Here is a 21,409-nt window from a genome sequence, read left to right as displayed (position 1 = left end):
TTTAGCGTGTTGGTGGTTCCAATCACCATTCATATATATTCTTAGCCTTATACTTCCACATGGAGAATGTGATATTGAAACAGACCAGTATTGTGGGCAGATCACTCTTTCAACACAGTTGCATGACTTCTGGAGCCATAATACTAGGTGTTGTATTTTGGGAAGTCTAACATGGGCAGGGCCCACACAGTGAATGGGGAGCTCTGGGGAGGGTTATTGAGTGATATACAGCAGGGGGTTCTAGGAGTGCAGGTGCATGGTTCCTTGAAGGTGGAGTCACAGATAGATAGGGTGTTCAAAAAAGGCATTTGGCACCTTGGTCTTCATCAGTCAGTGTATGGAGCATAAGAGTTGGGAGGTCTTTTTGCAGTTGTATAAGACGTTGGTGAGGCCACATTTAGAGTATTGTGTTCAGTTCTGAGCACCGCTTTATAGGAATGATGTTGTCAAGCTGGAAAGGGGACTGAGAAGATTAGCAAGGATGTTGCCAGGAATGGAGGGTCTGAGCTATAGGGAGAGGTTGAGTAGGCTGGGACACTATTCCTTGGAGCGCAGGATGAGGGGTGATCTTATAGAGGTGTATAAAATCATGAGAGGAGTAGATCGGGTAGATACACAGTCTCTTGCCCAGAGTAGGTGAATTGAGGACCAGAGGACATAGGTTTAAGATGAAGGGGAAAAGATGTAACAGGAATCTAAGGGGGACCTTTTTCACATGAAGAGTGGTGGATGTATGGAACGAGCTGCCAGAGGAGGTAATTAAGGCAGCGACTATCCCAATGTTTAGAAACAGATAGACAGGTACATGGATAGGACTGGTTTGGAAGGATATGGGCTAAACACAGGCAGGTGGGACTAGTGTAGCTGGGACATGTTGGCCAATGTGGGCAAGTTGGGCCGAAGGGCCTGTTTCCACTCTGACTCTATGACTATGACTAAGTACATGGGAGAGAAGGGTATTGAGGCTGATTCACTGAGTTTGATGATTGAGCCATTGTGGAAGAGCACAGAAGCTTGTCAGCTTAAGTAGGAGGTGATTTATTGGGAGCCTTCCAGAGTATTAATAAAACTTGAAAATAAAAGTGGAAACAAGAGACCTGGTTCAAATCTAAAAAGGATAAATTCACGCACAATAGGAGAAAGCTTTTCTTTAAGCATGTTATCTATCTTCTATCTATACATTACTAAAACTCTCATATTGTTTATGATTCTGTCTGTCTGCGTGCGTGCATGCGTGCGTGCCCATATGCTCCCGGAACCATGGCTAAAAGGTACACGATAGTGCTACAATTTTTGGACCACCTTACTCGCAATTGTCATGTGGTATGTTTTTAAGCTTTGTTCAGATTGATGTTATATTTTACAAGTTATTCACATTTTTAACTTTACAAAATCCAGTTTGAAGTTGAAATTGCAGTGGCAGTTAGCAGCTATGACATATCTCATTGACATAAACTGCCCCTCAGCAGTATTCCACTGGCAGTTAGCAGCATATGGCGTCACAATGGAATCTCATTTACATAAACTGCCCGTCAACAGTGTTCCACCCAGTGCAATGAGAGATTTGTTACATTGTTGTAAGGAGAGGGAGGGAATGGAGGAGGGGAAGAGGAGAAATGTTATTTAAACATTGTCTTTAGCAGGGGAGTGGGATAGGGGAGAGGTGATGAGTGGGGGAGCAGGGAGATAGAGTGAAAGGAGGGGATAGGGAGAGTAGAGTGGTTATGGAGGGAGGGAGGGTAGTTGAAAGGAGAGTGGGGGAGGGGAGGAGAAAAGGGGAGGAGGAAAGGGGAAAGGGGTAGGAAGAGGGATGGCGAGGCGCACTTGGGGAGGGTTGCCGTGACTCGTGTCACAACTGGGATCTCTGGCATCACAATGGGAACCTGTCAGCCGCACCTGCGCAGTTAGGGGCTATGGGTGAGTGGTGGAATATTGCGTTCGGGGACCAGCCCTCTCATGTGACAGGGACCCAACGGGTCCCACTTGGTCTAGTTCAATTTAAATTTGTAAAGAAATGATTGTATGCAATTTTAGTCACAATAAAGTTCCTTGAAGTAATTTAAGGGTGTATTGAATGCCAAGATGGTGGTACTGAGAGGGAAACCTGAAAGATCTAAACCGAAAAGCATAAACATTTAGAAAATGGAAGAGATCGTTTGGCCCATTATGTTGACGCTTATAATGGAGGATCAATCAATATTATTTCTCAGCTCTTGGTCCGTAATCTTGTTGGTCACAGCGCTTCAAGTGCTCCTCTGGGGGTTTAAAAATACAGCATGGAAACAGGCTCTTCAGCCCATCAAGTTCATGTTGATCATCGATAATCCATTCACGCTAAATCTGCGTTATCCTGATGTGATTCCTGCTTTTACAATCTGCCACACAGCTAGTTCCAGGGCCCCATATAATTTAGGTTATTTTATTGTGACGTTCACCAAGGTGCAGTGAAAAGCTTTTCGTTGGATGCTGACCAGTCAGTGGAATGACTGTACATGATTACAATTCAGCCATACACAGTGCGCAGATACATAATAAAGGGAATAATGTTTAGTGCAAGATAAAAACCAGTAAAGTCCAATTAAAGATAGTCCGAGAGTCTCCCATGAGGTAGATAGATAGTAGCTCAGGACTGCTCTTCAGTTGTTGATGGGATGGTTCAGTTGCCTGGTGACAGTTGGGAATAAACTGTTCCTGAATCTGGAGGTATATGTTTTCCAACTACTGTAGCTCTTGTCTTTGACGGGAGAGGGGAGAAGAGGGAGTGACCGGGATGAGAATCCTTAATTATGCTAATGGCCTTGCCGAGGCAGTGTGAAATGTAGATGGAGTCAATAGTAAGTAGGTTGGTTTTGTGATGGTCTGGGCTATACTGTATGTCCACAACACTGTTAAGTTGAAATATTTTTCCTCAGCTCTCTCAAAACCTTTTACTAAACACATCAACGTATCCTGAATAATTTTCTCTCTGTTAAGGGTGGTGCGTACTTACTTTCTAGGCCTGTAATAATGTTCTACACCTCAATTAAATCTGTTCATTTGTTCCTGAAAAAACACACGGTCCAGCCAGTTTTTCCACACAACCATAATGCTACTACCCTGGCAATAGTCTCATAAAACCTTTCTACAGATTTCAGAGCGCTGACCCATTCTTCCCATAGTAATGCAAGCAAAACTAGACGCACAATTCCAACCATTGCCTGACTTGTGTTTTATATAGTTCTGGCACTAAGAACTTTCTGCTCTTTTATTCTATATCGCAGCCAATAAAGATGAACATCTCATATGCCTGCTTAACATTATTTTATTGAACTGCCCTGCTATCACAGGGATCTATAGACACACAGTCCAAGGTCTCTCTGTTCCTTCACAGTCCTCAGCATCTGGCCATTTATCATGGATTCCTTTGCCTTGATTTCCCTCTGAAATACATTATCTTTCTCATTTGTATTCCTATGAAAACATATCAATCTAGAAAAGATCAAGTTGATTATGGATGAGGTCAATATAGAACCATTCTTAACACCCGTTCTCTTCTGCCGCAAAATAGGGGAAGTGCATATGCTATTAAGTCTACATTTAACTCTTTTAGGAGGAAATTGGTTTGGAAAGGAGCCTGGAACTGCACAGAAAATTACAATACAAGAGAGTCTTTCTGCAATGCAATGTTCATTTTATGCAGATAGACAAAAAAGCTGGAATAACTCAGTGGGCCGGGCAGCATCTCTGGAGAGAAGGAATGGTTGACGTTTTAGTTCAGGTTGAGACCCTTCTTCAGTCTCGACCCAAAATGTCACCCATTGTTTCTCGCCAAAGATGCTGCTTGTCCAGCTGAGTTACTCCAGCTTTTGTGTCTCTCTTCGGTTTAAATCAGCATCTGTAGTTCCTTTTCATTTCGTGCAGTTGGTTGCAGGACATTGACTGAAGGAAAGAGCAAGTTGAGTTGAGTTTAGTTTATTGTCACGTGCACCAAGGTACAGTAAAAAGCTTTAGTTTCATGCTTATCAGTCAGCGGAAAGACTATACATGATTACAATTGAGCTATCTATCCTGAGATGTTGCCTGACCTGCCGAGTTACTCAAGCACTTTGTGTCTTTTTTAATATAAACCAGCATTTGAGTTTAGAGTATTGTCACGTGTATCGTGGTACAGTGAAAAGCTTTTTGATGCGTGCTAACCAGTCAGCGTAAAGACTCTACATGAATACAATCGAGTCGTCCACTGTGTACAGATACATGATAAAGGGAATAATGTCTTGTGCAAGATAAAGTCCAGTAAAGTCCGATTGAAGATAGTCCAAGGGTCACCATTGAGGTAGATAGTAGTTCAGGACTGCATTGTAGTTGTTGGTAGGATGGTTCAGTTGCCTGATAACAGCTGAGAAGAAACGGTCCCTGAATCTGGAGGTGAAGTCATTATGGATGAGGGTTTGAGACTTGAGGATTTGAGACTTCCCAGATGTTACTTAGTTTCGAAAATTACAGCAGCGCCTTTACTTCCTGAGGAGGCTCAAGAAAGCCCACCTGTCCCCCCGGATCCTGACCAACCTTTACCGCTGTACCATAGAGAGTATCCTGACCACCTGCTTCACGGTATGGTACAGCAGCTGCACTGCTGCGGACAGGAAGGCACTACAACGGGTGGTGAAAACCGCGCAGCACATCATCGGTGCCCCGCTCCCTGCCATGGATGCCCTCCACCGAAAATGGTGTCTGAGACGGGCTGGGGAGATCATCAAAGACCCCTCACACCCCAACCATGGACTGTTTGCCCTCCTCCCATCAGGGAGGCGGTACAGGAGCCTCAGGTCACGTACTAGTAGGATGAGGAACAGCTTCTACAACAACACAATCACATTGCTGAACTCGGAGTCCCACCGATAGATTTCTCTGGTCCCTCCGTCCCCATTATTTAATTATTCTGTATTTCTTGATTATTCTGTATCTTCTCTCTTTCTATTATTTTTTTTCCTTATGTACAACTACTACGGACTGACGCAAAACTGCATTTCGTTGTACTCATACTTGTATTTGTGCGATGACATTAAAGTTGAATTGAATAGAAAGATAGAAAATTACTAAATATCCAGAAATTGAGTAACAAAAACTGGAATTACTGATTATCTGAAATACTTGAACTCAGTTTTGAATCCAGAAGGCTGTACTGTGTCCAGTTGGAACACAAGTTGTTGTTCTTCAAGTTTATATCAGGCTTCGAGGGAACAGTGCAGAAGGCTGGAGACACGGAGGTCTGAGTGGAAAAAGTCAGGAGAATTCAAGTTACAGATAATCAGAAGCATGTCATGCCTGAGAACTGAGTGGGGATATTTGCTAAATGGTTACCGAGTCTACATTTCCCCAGGGTAGACCACCATCGGGAAAACCTTTTATCTGATGAACCTAAAATGCTGCCTATTATTCTCTCTCTATCTTTTCATAAGATCTTGCATAACTTATTATATCCAGCATTTTCTTTTTATGTTTCCTTTATATGATGATGATGATGATGATGATGATACTTTATTGTCACATGTACATAGGTACAGTGGAATGCTTTGTATTCTTAAGGTCATAAGTGATAGGAGCAGAATTAGGCCGTTCAGCCCATCAACTTTACTCCGCCATACAATCATGGCTGATCTATCTCTATCTCCTAATGCCAAATTCTCCTGCCTTTGCCTCATAACCCCTAACACCCATAGTAATCAAGAATCTATCTAGCTCTGCCTTAAAAATATCCATCGGCTTGGCCTCCACAGCCATCTGTGTGGTTTTGTATACAACCTGGTGACATCCTACAGCAGACCTCATCTAGGCAGGTTCCAGCATCAACAGTATTTAGTTTTTGGAATATCCTTTATTTCACCACTTGTGATTTCCAGCTGATGGTTTCATCAATTAAGTTTAAGAAAATAGGAGACAATCGGATGTCAAACTGGGATTTATTTTGCTGGCATGATAAAATGTTTCATAAAACCCGAAGTAGATACAAAATTCAGAAGTAACTCAACGGGACAGGGATGGGTGAAGTTTCGGGTTGAGACCTTTCTTCAGACTGAAAGTCGTGGGAAAAGGAAATAGGTGCAATAGATGGGGATTTAGAGAGCTATAGAACAAATGAATGAAAGATTTGCAAAAAAGTAACGATGATAAAGGAAACAGGCCATTGTTAGCTGTTTGCTGGGTGAGAACGAGAAGCTTATGCGACTTGGGCGGGGAGGGACAGAGAGAGAGGGAATTCAGGGGATACTTGAAGTTGGAGGAATCGATAATCATACCACTGGGTTGTAAGCTGCCCAAGTGAAATATTAGATGCTGTTCCTCCAATCTGCGTTTATCCTCACTCTGACAATGGAGGCGACCTAGGGCAGAAAGATCAGTGTATGAATGGAAGGGGGGTTTAAAATGTTTAGCAACCGGAAGATCAGGTAGCGTTTCGTTTGGGCCTCAAAGGGGTCCAAATGACAAATAAATTGTATTGTGTGTGTATTGTGTATTGTGAAATGTCATAAAATGTCATCTCTGCGAAATGTCATAAAAACCCAATACTGAAATCAAAGAGGCCTACAAGGAAATAGATGCAGGAATTTACACCAATTAGTTTTAGTTGTTGGGCAGTCATGCTAGTGCTGGAAACAATTGTGCAACAGCCAGAAGACTGAGTTTTAACAAGAATATGTTAGAGGAATAACCAGTTTAACTCCATTCCATTCCCATCAGTCGGCAACAAGGAGTTCAAATATGACACCGATGGAATTAAAAGAATTTGAGTCACGTCAGTATTTTTGCTGGAATCAAAGCGATGAGGTGTTTCGGGCACGTTCTCCCTTGCCTTCTGAATGCGGCCAATTGTTTTAAGATCATTAAAATATTAAAGATATTTAGCTTCAAGAGAAAGGGAGGGTTGAATTGCTGAATGACTGAACTATTGCTAATTGCTCATAGCAATTTGGCCAACATGTACATGTGGATCATTTGACCCTGAAAAATAAAAGAAATACAAATGCTTGAAATACCAACAGAAGATGCTGGAAACATTCAGCAGGGCATGCAGCAGCTGGAGAGAGAAACAGAGTTAACGTTTCTGATCAAAGACCCTTCATCATCTGATTCTTTCCTCATTACCCATTGTACAGTTCAATGTTCATAAGTCATAGGAGCAGAATTAGGCCATTCGGCCCATCAAGCCTACTCCGCCGTTCTATTATTACTTGTTATATTTCCCTCTCAACCCGATTCTCCTGTCGTCTTCCCAAAACCCTTGACATCCTTACTAATCAAGATTCTGTAAAACTCCACCTTAAAAAGACCCAATGCCTCTAAGACTATGTTTGGCCATGAATTCCACAGATTCACCACCCTCTGACTAAAGAAGTTTCTCCTCATCCCCTTTCTAATGGTACGTCCTTATGTTCTTAGACGTCCTCTGGCCTTAGACTTTCCCATTCATACCCGTGTTCACCTATTATCTGCCATGCTTTGTCCTGCCCCTCCTGGTTTCTCCCCTCCACTCCCCAATCAGTCTGAAGAAGGGTCCCAATCCGAAACATCACCTATCTATGTTCTCAAGGGATGCTACCTGACCTGCTGAGTTACTTTGTGTCTTTCTTTTTGTTAAATTAAGTCATGTCTCTGTAGATGGTTTACAAAATATATAATAGCCCTTTCCAAAGATCGTTGGGCATCTACTACTTAGTAATTGAAATGATCCACTTAAAAACTTACGAATATATAGGGCGGCACAGTGGTGTAGAGGTAGAGTTGCTGCCTTACAGAACCAGAGATCCGGGTTCGATCCTGACTCTGAGTGCCTTCTGTACAGAATTTATACATTCTCCAAGGTGCACAAAAATGCTGGAGAAACTCAGCGGGTGCAGCAGCATCTATGGAGCGAAGGAAATAGGCGACGTTTCGGGCCGAAACCCTTCTTCAGACTGATGGGGGGGGGGGGGGGGGGGGGAGAAGGAAGGGAAAAAGGGAGGAGGAGGAGCCTGAGGGCGGGGGGATGGGAGGAGACAGCTCGAGGGTTAAGGAAGGGGAGGAGACAGCAAGGGCTAGCAAAATTGGGAGAATTGTACATTCTCCATGTAGGTTTTCTCTGAGTGTTCCGGTTTTGTCTCACACCCCCAAAACATACAGGTTTGTAGGTTAATTGGCTTGTATAAAAATTGTTAATTGTACCTAGCGAGTAGGATAGTGTTAGTGTGTGGGCTGATCGGTGGTCAGCACAGATTCGGTGGGCCAAAGGGTCTGTTTCCGAACTGTCTTCCTAAAGTCTAAATCTTGAAAGTCTGAAGTTTAAATACGCAGAAGATTTAAACTGTGGAAGAGACAGTATGTGCAGAATAATATACTTCAGAAGCAGCAACTAGCCCACCCACAGGCATCCTTCCTTATAACTATCCTTAACGCAAAGTTAATCGTACATCATGGCAAGGATAATTAAAAGACCCAAGTCTCCATTGTGTGTCGAGATTAGCAGGGGCTAGACTGTTAATTGATACAATACCAAGTTACCTCACTCCAAAGTTAAGGTTTTATTATGCTGCAGAAAGCGTAAAGAAGAAAATAAATTAAAGAGATTCTGTGGGGAAAAATATATAAACTAGAACGTACATAATGCAGAAGGAATTTTCAAAAGGACGAATACTTGTGTATTGTGGATTGTGTATTTGGAATTTAGAAAGATTAAGACAGTAGCAATACAGATAAACTATGATAATAGTCTTGTAAAATCACGCAAGAGGGCAACATACCCTTCATCTCTGTGTAATTTCTGAGAATTATACTATTTATCCTGTTTCTGAGAGAATTATACTATTTATGCCTATTCTTTCTTGCCAATTGAATAACCCCACATTATCTTCCCAGTTCCAAACGTATTTCTATTATCGTCTTGAACGCTGCTATTGAACCTTTTGCCAGACAGTATTTTCCAGGTAAAAGACCCAAATGAGGCTGCCTGGACCCGCTGAGTTACTCCAGCACTTTGTGTCTTGTTCTGTAAACCAGCATCTGCAGTTCCATGTTTCTGCACAGTATTTTCCAGGTTATCAATGCATTAACCCGATAACCAATTGTAAGAAAAACTTCAGGCTTAGAAAGGAAAGAAAGATTACCCAGCCTTTGGAAACATTATGTTAGCACCATGTGAAGGAAATCACATAGATGTTAGATAAGATTGCTTGCATTTTATCAATGGTTCATGCATATTTTAAATAATTTCTTTAATTACTTCCAAGAAAATCTTTCACTTTGTGTCATGTTTATGTGTACAATATAATCAAGTCAGATATGTGGTATTTAATGAGAGTAAACATTTCTGCATAAAATAAATCTAAGTGACCTAAAGGAATAATGTCAATATATTGTCAGAAGAAGGGTTTCGGCCCGAAACGTTGCCTATTTCCTTCGCTCCATAGATGCTGCTGCACCCGCTGAGTTTCTCCAGCTTTTTTGTGTACCTTCAATGTCAATATATTGTCTAGCTCGTCACAATAGCTCATTCCATCTGGATTTGATATTGCATCATAATATTTTGCTGAGACATTTTGACCCAAAAATCCTTAGAAGCAATCTAGCAATAAAAAGAGATTTATTTATTAGGTTACCAATATTAGTAATAAACCAGATAAAACACATTTGGTTTTCTCCATTTTGAAATCATAATTAGACCATCCCAAAACCACAACAGCCTGTGGATTTGTAGGTCAATTGGCCTCTGTAAATTGCCCTGAGAGTGTAAGGAGTGCATGAGAAAGTGGGATAACATGAAACTAGTGTGAAAGGGTGATCGATGATCAACATGGATTCGGTGGGCTAAAAGGCCTGTTTCCAATGCTGTACCACTAAAAAATAATTCAACCAGCAATTATGAAGAGAGCGGTTCTAATCGAAAGTAATCAACATGAAATATTAACTTTGATTCTCTGTCCATCGATATTCCATAACATGCTGAACATTTCCAGCTAATTATATTTTATTGCAGACTTACAGCAACTGCAGCATTTTACTTTCGTCTCACGAGAAACGCTACTGTAACATTTATACCTTTGCACTAAGCTGGCTTTGTATTAAATCAATGTTTTGATCACCCGTAATAAAACCTTTGCAATGAGTTTCTTCTCCTTGTAGGAAGCTGTATTGATTTTTATTATACGCTAAAAGTCCATAACGAATTTACTTCAAAAAGATTTATTTATGGAGAGATTTACACGCCAGGCTGCTGAAGCACCGAGTGGTTGTTCAACAAGTGGTCTTCCGGAGGAGACGGTTACGATCTGAATCAAAGGAACAAGGGCTTCTTCAAGCTGCCATTGATCAAAATCATCGGTTCAAACAGTTCGGAGTTTGGTTGAGTAAATCAATTAGGTTGGAACCTGCTGCAGCGAATGCGAATCAAATATTGATGGGTGGCACAGTGGTGCAGCGGTAGAGTTGCTACCTTACAGCATCAGAGACCCGAGTTCGATTCTGACCACGGGTTCTGGCTGTACAGAGTTTGTACGTTCTCCCCTTAACCTTGTGGATTTTCCCCAGGGGCTCTGGTTTTCTCCCACACTCCTAAGACATACAGGTTTGTGGGTTAATTGGCTCTGGTAAAAATTGTAAGTAGTCCGTAGTGTGTAGGATAGTGTTTGCTTATGAGGTGATTGCTGGACAGCATGTGCTCGGTTGGCCAAAGGGGTTGTTTCCATGCTGTATCTCTAAACTAAAAACTATCTGTAAACCAAACTAAATTAGACCAAAATTCTTTACTGATTAGGATTAGGTAAAGTGGAATTTAACAATTATAAAATGGTAGATGGCTAGCATGATAATTAGCATGGGGTTATTAAAAGATTCCTTTAAAGTATCTTATATTTGGAGAATTCCATGTCCAATTTCCCACCACTGTTTTTTTTTATGATAATGATTTAAAACGGTGGTTGTGCAGTGAATGATGATCCAATATTACCTATATTGATTCCAAATTCAATGGACTGAGTCAATTTTATGTCACTTGACCATCCGTTAAAACAAAGCTGGACTTTTCATTCCATTGATGTACTGTGCATTCCTACAGTGTACATGACAAATCCAGTTTTGGGAAATTTATTGGCTCAATGCTAAGATGCAAAGCACTCCAATAATTCCTTGCGTATGCAAGTTCGTGTTAAATTGGATGGATGTTGCTCAGATCAATATACTCTATATTTTGATGTAATATGCTGTGGCACAAGGTATGGTTTTGCTCATCAGTGCTAGTTATTCCCGATGTGCGCAGCTCCTAAACTTCAATTAAACCAAAAAAAATCCAAAATGATGCACTGAAAGGAAAATCAGAGGGCAGAAAATCAAACACGGGCAGGTGGGACTAGTGTAGAAGGAGTACCTTGGTCGGCACGGGCAACTTAGGTCAAACGACCTGTTTCCATGCTGTATGACTCCCTGTCTCTGATGTTACGACAACTAGCAATTCAAGAAAGCCCCTCTTTGATAATTAAATGTTGACCTTAGTTCAGGCATGGCTCAGATCCCACAGGTGAATGTGTTTGCAACTCCCATCATCAAGTGAACCCACATCCCAGATATAGATTGTAGCTACTTCATATCTCAGCCTTGGAAGATATGAGTGCATTTGAATGAGATGGTCACCTTTTCAAAGTGGGAATATTTTTGCTCCTGAGATATTATGGAACAAATTAACTAGAATATTCTCACCTGATGGAAATAAAAAAGTCGGATTGTCTTGCTTTTGGAAATGGAAGATTTGAGATACTTTATTTGTTTTTTAAGATCACTTTTATTATTCTCCTGTGGGATCTGAGTACATCTGAAAGAACCTCAACATTTAATTATCATCACGGAAGTATCAATGAGGGGCTTTCATGAATGGCTTGTTGTAACAGGTGCCTTGACTGACAAATTTGCTGGAATTCTTTGAAGAAGTAAATAGCAGGACAGACAAAGGAGAGTCAGTAGATGTTGTATACCTAGATTTTCAGAAAGCCTTTGATAAGGTGCCACATGGGAGCTGCAAAGGAAGATGAGAGCCCATGGTATCAAAGGGCAGATACTAGCATGGATATCAGGTTGGCTGGATGGCAGAAGGCAAAGAGTGGCAATAAAGGGGGGTTTTCTGGTTGGCTGCCAGTGACTAGCGGAGGCCCGCACGGCTCGGTGCTGGGGCCGCTGCTCTTCACGTTGTATACTAATGATTTGGATGAGGAGATTAAAGGTTTTGTGACCAAGTTTGCTGAAGATATGAAAATAGGTGGAGGGGCAGGTAATGTAGAGAAAGCAGGGACTCTGCATAAGGACTTGGATAGGTTGGGAGAGTAGGCAGCCAAGTGGCAGATGGAATACAGTGTAACAAAGTGTGGAGTCGTGCATTGTAGTGGTAGGAATAAAGGAGTAGATTACTTTCTAAATGGGGAGAGAATCCAGAAATTGGAGGTGCAAAGGGACTTGGGAGTGCTGGTGCAGGATTCCTAAAAAAGTTAATCTGCAAGTTGAATCAATAGTAAACAAATCAAACGCAATGCTAGCATTGATTCCAAGAGGGCTTGTATACAGAAACAGGGATGTAATGCTGAGATTCTATAAGGCGCTGGTCTGGCATTTGGAATCTTGTGAGCAGCTTTGGGCACCATATCTGAGAAGGATGTGCTGGCTCTGGAGAGGGTCCAGAGGAGGTTTACAAGAATGATCCCAGGAATGAGTGGGTTAGCATATGATGAACGTTTGACGGCACTGGGCCTCTCCTCGCTGGAGTTTAGAAGAATGACGGGGGACCTCATTGAAACGTACAGAATAGTGAAAGGCTTGGATAGAATGGATGTGGAGAGGATGGTTCCACTAGTGGGAGAGTCTCGGACTAGAGGTCATAGCCTCAGGATGAAAGGACATTCTTTTAGGAAGTAGATGATGAGGCATTTCTTTAGTCAGAGGGTGGTGAATCTGTGGAATTCTTTGCCAAAGAAGGCTGTCAAGGCAAGGTCAGTCAATATTTTTAAGGCAGAGATAGATCGATTCTTGATTAGTACGGGTGTCAGAAGTTATGGTGAGAAGGCAGCAGAATGGGGTTAGGAGGGGTAGATAGATCAGCCATGATTGAATGGTTAAGTAGATGTTGATGGGCCGAATGGCCTAATTCTACTATCACTTATGATCTTGTGAACGTAAATGTCATAGTCATACAGCATGAAAACAAGATCCTTTGACCTAACCAGGCCGTGTCAACCAAGATGCCTCTTCTATACTAGTCCCACCTGCCTGTGTTTGGTCCATATCGCCCTACATCTTTCCAATCCATGTGTAATTTAAATGCTGCGATAGTACCTGTCATATCCACCTGCTCTGTCAGCTCGTTCCATATACGCACCACCCTCTGTGTGAAAATTAAATCTTTCCACCCCTCGCTGTAACCCACAGTGTAATCCCACAGTGATGTTGGGAAAATCTAAAATCTTCAACCATTGAAGAAGGGACAGCAAACTGTTTGTAAGTCAGGATTGATGTAAGTGAGAACAAGCAATGGGTGGTGTTTCCTGAATGCTTTCCCTTTCCCTTGGTCCTTATTGATGTGAAGGGTCATATGTTTTGAGAGAGCTGTTGACGAAACTTTGGCGATTTCAACTATTGTAATATTTTTCAGCTGGTACGAACTGCAGGTATTGTGTGGAGGTGGTGAATATTCCAGGTGGCAAATAGGTCTCCAATCTTGTAGGCTTTAGCTTCAACAACTTGCTGAAGCTGCACTCATTTAGGAGATTTGAGAGATACAGCAAGGAAACAGGCCTTTTCCCCCGCCGAGCCCACACTGACCATCGATCATCCATTCGCACTTGTTCTATACTATCGCATTTTCTCATCCACTCCCTACACACCAGGGACAATTTGCAGAACCAACTTCACCATCAAACCCACACGTCTTTGGGAAGTGGGAGGAAACCGGAGCACCCGTAGGAAACCCATGTGGTCACAGAGAATGTGCAAACTCCGCACAGACAGCGCCCGAGGTCAGGATCAAGCCCAGATCTCTGGCGCTATGAGGCAGTGGCTCTTCCAGCTGTGCCAGTGTCCCACCCCTAGTTCTCTCCTTGATTTCCAACAACATCAGACCCTAGTTACAGCAAAGGCTCAAAGAAATGTTCTGACATTATACATTGCTTGGACTATCTAGACATTGAGGCAAGCTGTTCCACATGGCATTTTGTTGCCATGTTTAATCTTTGATATACTGTGTGAACACACTTGCCTGTTTATGCATGTTTAAACCAAATGATCCCGGCATGGTTTCAGCTACAGGGAGAGGTTGGATAGACTTGGACTGTTTTCATTGGAACATCGGAAGTTCAGGGAAGACCTGATGGATGTATCTAACATTATGAGAGGCATAGACAGTCAGAAGCTATTTCCCAGGGTGGAAATGTCCAACGCCAGAAGGCACGGCTATAATGTGAGAGGGGGGAAGTTCAATGGAGATGCACGGGGAACGTTTTGTTTTACTTAGAGAGTAGTGGGGGCCTGGAACGACTTGCCAGGGATGGTGGTGGAGGCAGATACACTTGTGGCATGTAAGAGGCTTTTAGATAAGGAAGTGTACATAAAAGAGGGATATGGATCACGTGCAGGCAGATATCAGTTTAACTTGGCACCGTATTCGGCACAGACGTTTTGGGCTGAAGAGTGTGTTCCTTGCTGTACCGTTCCATGTTCTATCTTCTAAATCAAAGTGCTTAAAATGACTGAATATTAGTGGATAACTGCTGTTTAGCATCATGATCAAGGATCATTTCCATCACTTTACCTAGGAGTGAACAGTAGATTTATGTTGTGATAGACAATATATATTAATGATCTGGATGAGGGAATTGAATGCAACATCTCCAAGTTTGCGGATGACACGAAGCTGGGGGGCAGTGTTAGCTTTGAGGAGGATGCTAGGACTTGGAAGGTGACTTGGATAGGTTGGGTGAGTGGGCAAATGTATGGCAGATGCAGTATAATGTGGATACATGTGAGGTTATCCACTTTGGTGGCAAAAACAGAAAAGTAGACTATTATCTGAATGGTGGCCGATTAGGAAAAGGGGAGCTGCAACGAGACCTGGGTGTCATGGTACACCAGTCATTGAAAGTAGGCATGCAGGTGCAGCAGGCAGTGAAGAAAGCAAATGGCATGTTAGCATTCATAGCAAAAGGATTTGGGTATGAGAGCAGGGAGGTTCTACTGCAATTGTACAGGGTCTTGGTGAGACCACACCTGGAGTATTGCGTACAGTTTTGGTCTCCTAATCTGAGGAAAGACATTCTTGCCACAGAGGGAACACAGAGAAGATTCACCAGACTGATTCCTGGGATGTCAGGATTTTCATATGAAGAAAGACTGGATAGACTCGGTTTGTACTCACTAGAATTTATAAGATTGAAGGGGGATCTTATAGAAACTTCCAAAATTCTTAAGGGGTTGGACAGGCTAGATGCAGGAAGATTATTCCCGATGTTGGGGAAGTCCAGAACAAGGAGTCACAGTTTAAGGATAAGAGGGAAGTCTTTTAGGACCGAGATGAGAAAATTATTTTTTACACAGAGAGTGGTGAATCTGTGGAATTCTCTGCCACAGAAGGTAGTTGAGGCCAGTTCATTGGCTGAATTTAAGAGGGAGTTAGATGTGGCCCTTGAGGCTAAAGGGATCAGGGGGTATGGAGAGAAGGCAGGTATGGGATATTGATTTGGATGATCAGCCATGATCATATTGAATGGCAGTGCAGGCTCGAAGGGCCGAATGGCCTACTCCTGCACCTATTTTCTATGTTTCTATGTTTCTAGACACCAAAAGCTGGAGTAAGTCAGTGGGACAGGCAGCATCTCTGGAGAGGACCAATGGGTGACGTTTCAGGTAAGGGGAGTGGAAAGGTTGAGACGGATGATGTCACACCGGCAATTAGAAATAGAATGGTCCAGAGAGGGTGGAACGCCGTTCTGGGGAGTCCAAGAGGAGGGAGACGGGAGAAGGGGTTGTGATAATCAGCTCATTGAATTTGACCATATGAGTAGCTACCTCCACCTCCAAGGAAAATGCAAGTGGTGTTTCTCATTTTCGTTTAGTTTAGAGATACAGTGTGGAAACAGACCCTTCGGCCCACCAAGACCACAACGACCAGTGATCACCCATACACTAGTTGTTCCTAAAATCTTGGGATCATTTTGCAGAAGCCAATTAACCTACAAACCTGTACGTCTTTGGAATGTGGGAGCAAACCAGAGAAAATCCACGCGGTCACGGGAAGAACGTACAAACTCCTTATAGACAGCTCCTTACATTCAGGAATGAGCCCGGGTGTCTGGCGATGTGAAACAACAACTGCTTCACCACCATGCCGCCCCCGTGTTTGAACGCGCTAAAGTCCCACAAAAAGCGACGAAAGAACAACTTAATTCACTTTTGACCAAAACATATTTTTCCTCTTTTCAAGATGTACATGACAAGTGGATTATACCTGGACTTGTTTAACTTCATATCTGTATGTTTCAATATTAACATTGGCGTTCTGGAATAGGGTTGAACCTGTAGACTTAAAAACTTGAAGAAAATGTACAAGAAACTCATCTGAGTTGATATCTCTGAAACGAAGTGTACTTGAATCTAATCTATAAATCTGTCTGGAGGAAAATATTTTAAGAAATTTGGCATACGCCACAGACACGAATGACTTCAAACCCACAATCAGATGTTCAAAATCATGCATCACTTTGGACATCTAGTTGTGTGTTTGAAGTTAAATGGAGGAAGTCAAATTTACACAATTTGCACCACTTATAAGGTTTGGTAGATGTGAGACAGACTGGTGATATCATCTCTACTCTTGCTGGTTGGTGCTGCCTTCACTTTGACATCCAGATTTTATGGTGTTATAAAATCAAAGCCCTAATTGGACTTTGATCAAAGTCAACCTAGTTTTGTGAAAGGAAAATCATGTTTGGCCTATTTATTGGAATTTGTTGAAAATGTAACAAGTTTAGTTTAGTTTGTAGATACAGTGCAGAAACACAGAGTCCACGCCGACTGGCGATCATCCTATACACTAGTACTATCCTACACACTAGGGACAATGTACAATTTTACCAAAGCCTATTAACCTACAAACCTGCACGTGTTTGGAGTGGGAGAGGAAACCAGAGCACCCGGAGAAAACCCACACTGTCACAAGGAGAACATACAAACTCTGAACTCTGACCATAGTCAGGATCGATCTTGGGTCTCTGGCGCTGTACAGCAGAAACTCTACCAGGCCGCCCTGGATTGTGGATTAAGGGGGAATGGGCAGATTTACTTGCGATTTCCACAAGACATTCGATAAGGTGCAGCATCAAAGGTTAGAAGAGCTCATGGTGTATGTGGTAACGTACTAGAGTGGTTGGAAGATTGGTTGGCTGGCAGGAAGCAAAAATAGGCATCAATGGGTCTATTCCGGTTGGGAAGTTATAATAAGGCTGTGATTATTGGCAAGGCCTCAACTTTACAAATGATATGAAATAACTTGGGAGCAAGGACCAAAGAAATGTTTGCTAAATTTGCAATTATAGGAAATTTATATTCCCAAATTATGGGAAATAAGAAGAAAAAGAGATTCGGAGGCTGGAAAGAGTTACAGATGGGTTAAGAGAATGAGCAATATTTTGGCAAATGGAGACACGAGGAACTGCAGATGCTGGAATCATGAGTAAAACACAAAGTAGTGGGTCAGGCAGCATCTCTAGAGGGCAACGTTTCAGGTCAGGACTCTTCTTCACAATGACGAAAGGTCCTGACCTGAAACATCACCTATCCATGTTCTCCAGGAATGCTGCCTGACCGACTGGGTTGCACGAGCACATTGTGTTTTTCGGGCAGATGGAGTTTGATTTCGTACATTATGGCAGTAAAAATAAGAAAGAAAAACAAATTATCTGAAAGCGAGAGATTGCAGAACTCTGAGATAAGAAGGGATCTGAGCGTCCTCGTGTATGATAAACAATTAGCCGGAACACCAAGTAATTAGGAAAACTATCGGAATGTTTACTGGGGGAGTTTCATACAAATGTAGCGAGCCTCTGCTCCATATAAGGTAGTAGTGAGACCACATCTGGAGAACCATGTACAGTATTAGTCTCCCTATTGAAGGAACAAAGCAAAAATCACGGAATCAGGTCAGAGAATGATACCTGGAATGGATGGATTTTTACATAAAGAAATTTGAAAAGGCAAAGCTTGTATCTGCTTGAGTTTAGAGGAGGCAGAAGAGACTTAATTGAAAGGGCGGCACTGTAGCATGGCGATAGAGTTGCTGCCTTACAGCACCAGAGACCCGGGTTCGATCCCGACTATGGCTGCTGACTGTACGGAGTTTGTACGTTCTCCCTGTGACCACATGGGTTTGCTCCGGGTACTCCGGTTTCCTTCCATATTCCAAAGATGCGCAGGTTTGTAGGCAAGTTGGCTTCCGTAAATCGTTCTAGTGTGTAGGATAGAACTAATGTGATTGCTGGTCTGCATGGACTCGGTGGGCCGATGGGCCTCTTTCCACGCTGTATCTCTAAAACTAAAGCACTTTTAAAAAAGATCCTGAAAGGTATTGACAAGGTGGATGCAGAGAAAATGTTTTCTTTGTGAGATACTCTGGAACGAGGGGAGAGACATTTAAAAAATGTAAGGTAATTTTTTTCTCTCTCTAAGTAGTTTGAATGGCTTGGAAACTTTCTTCCTCAAAAGGCAGTGGAGACAGAATCCTTGAATAGTTTACGGCAATGGTAAATAGATTCTCGATAACCAGGAGGATGTATGGTTACCATTGGTAGTTAGAGATACAAGGTCCCTTCCATTGACTCCATTTATACCTCACACTGCCTTGGCCAGCAGCATAATCAAAGACGAATTGCATTCTGGCCACTCCATCTTCTCACCTCTCCCATCAGGCAAAAGGTATGGAAGTGTTAAAACGCCCACCATCAGATTCAGGGACAGTTTCTCTCTAGCTGTTATCAGCAACTGAATCATCCTACCACAACCAGAGAGCAGTCCTGAACTACTATCTACCGCATTGGAGACCCTCGGACTATCTTCAATTGGACTTTACTGGATTTAATCTTGCACTAAACATTATTCCCTCTATCATGTATCTGTGCACTGTGAATGACTCGATTGTAATCATGTAAAGTCTGGATAGCACACGACAAAAGCTTTTCACTGTACCTTGGTACAGTTGACGTTACAAGGTGACGCCCAGGGAGTGCTGATCTGTCAGGCTCTCTCCTTCTGAATGAGATGTTAAACTCCAGTCTTGTCTGATCTCAAGAAAGATCACATGAAGGCACTGGGCCTGCACTTGCTGGAGTTTAGACACTAAAAGCTGGAGTAACTCAGCGGGCCAGACACCATCTCTGGAGAAAAGGAATCGGTGATGTTTCGGGTCGAGACCCTTCTTCAGACTGAGAGTCAGGGGAAAGGAAAACGAGAGATATAGGCGGTGATGCAGAAAGATATTGAACAAATTAATGAAAGTTGTGTCAAAAAGTAATGATGATAAAGGAAATAGGCCATTGTTAGCTGTGGCCTAGGTGAGAACGAGTACAGAAAATGAGACTCAACTGATGGATGATTTAGAAGGATGAGGGTGGACCTCATTGAATCTTACCAAATAGTGAGAGGCCTGGATACAGTGAATGTGGAAAGGATGTGTCCACTGGTGGGAGAGCCTAGGACCAGAGGGCACAACCTCAGAATAAAAGGAGTTACCTGTAGAAAGGAGATGAGAAAGAATTTCATTAGTTAAAGGGTGGTGAATCTGTAGAATTTATTGCCATGGGTGGCTGTGGAGGCCAAGTCAATGGATATTTTTAAGGCAGAGAATGATAGATTCATGATTAGGACTGGTATCAGAGGTTGGGGAGAAGGTAGGTAGAATGGGGTTGAGAGGGAAGATAGATCAGCCATGATTGAACGGCGGAGTAGACATGATGGGCCAAATGGCCTAATTCTGCTCCTAGAACATATGAACTTAGACAACTTCATAGAAAAGCAGGAATCATTCAATATTCTTAAAGAAATAGATCTTATGCAATATCATATTCTAGGAGATTGTGCATGTACACATTTCTTTATGGAGGTGGCACAATGGCGCTGTGGTAGAGTTGCTGCCTTACAGCGCCAGAGACCCAGGTTCGATCCTGACTACAGGAGCTTGTACGTTCTCCCCGTTACCACGTGGATTTTCTCTGGGTGTTCCGGCTTCCTCCCACGTTCCAAACACGCACAGGTTTGTAGGTTAATTGTCCTCTGTAAAATTGCCCCTAATGTAAGATAGGACTAGTATAAGGGTGGATGCTGGTCAGCGCGGAAACAGTGGGCCGAAGAACCTGTTTCCACGCTGTATCTCTAAACTAAACTAAACTTTACATTAATGTCTGTACTCAGAGCATTTAATTAGGAACGAAGGCCTATGGACGATTCTCACACATTCCCACATTCCAAAGGCATGCGGGTTTGTAGGTTAATTGGCCTCTGTCCATTACCCCTAGTGTGTAGGGAGTGGATCAGAAAATGGCCACCTTCTGTATTGTAATAGGTAAAAAGTCATACCAAGGCCCTACCTTTTAATTGCAAAGATTGAGGTGATAGTCAATAATCTCTGAGACTGCGGACGGCACAATGGCGCAGCGGTAGAGTTGCTGTCTTACAGCGCTTGAAGCGCCAGAGACCTGGGTTCGATCCCGACCACGGGTGCTGTCTGTATGGGGTTTGTACGTTCTCACTTTGACCACGTGGGTTTTCTCTGAGATCTGAGGTTTCCTCCCACACTCCAAAGACGTACAGGTTTGTAGGTAAATTGGCTTGGCGTAGGTGTAAATTTGCCCCTAGTGTATACAGGGTAGTGTTAATGTGCGGGGATCGCTGGCCAGTGCGGACACAAAGGGCCTCTTTCCATGCTGTATATCTAAACTAAACTCAACTTTTGACAATCAGGAAGATCTACTTTTATCTTGTCCTACATTCCTCCCTCATATAACACCACCCAGAATTGATTAACAGGACATTCAGTTCATTGTTGCTTCGTGAGTTTGCAAGTGTAATGCTGAACGTCAAAGTTATTCTTCATAAATCGCTTGGATTCCACAGGATCTCGTGATTTATGTGTTTTCTCTAACTCCAATGACCAGTTTCAATACCACAGTTCAGCATATAAAAATGTTGTTAATGTTATCTATTATTTTTCTACTTTAATATCAACTAGCAATTTAGAAATATTTAACTTAGATTAAGAAATCTTGGTAAGGAGCCAAAGTGCATGCCTGCACAGTATTTTGTGTTGTAAGAAAGAACAAAATTAAGGGATGAGGATAGGCCTTGTCTTTTAAATTCTATTATTTTACCAAACACATTTGTTTAC

The 21,409-nt window shown here is 42.4% G+C and overlaps 1 protein-coding gene across 1 annotated transcript in view; it reads right to left on the bottom strand.

Moving 5' to 3' along the window:
- Nucleotides 1–21,409, bottom strand: part of LOC129711340 (guanine nucleotide-binding protein subunit alpha-11-like) — a 66,635-nt gene that overhangs the window by 22,944 nt on the left and 22,282 nt on the right. The gene's annotated exons all lie outside the window — the stretch shown is intronic.

This window comes from Leucoraja erinacea, chromosome 29 (genome assembly GCF_028641065.1).
Source record: "Leucoraja erinacea ecotype New England chromosome 29, Leri_hhj_1, whole genome shotgun sequence".
NCBI classification, from domain to species: Eukaryota; Metazoa; Chordata; class Chondrichthyes; order Rajiformes; family Rajidae; genus Leucoraja; species Leucoraja erinaceus.
This window is presented reverse-complemented; position numbering and strand designations above follow the sequence as displayed.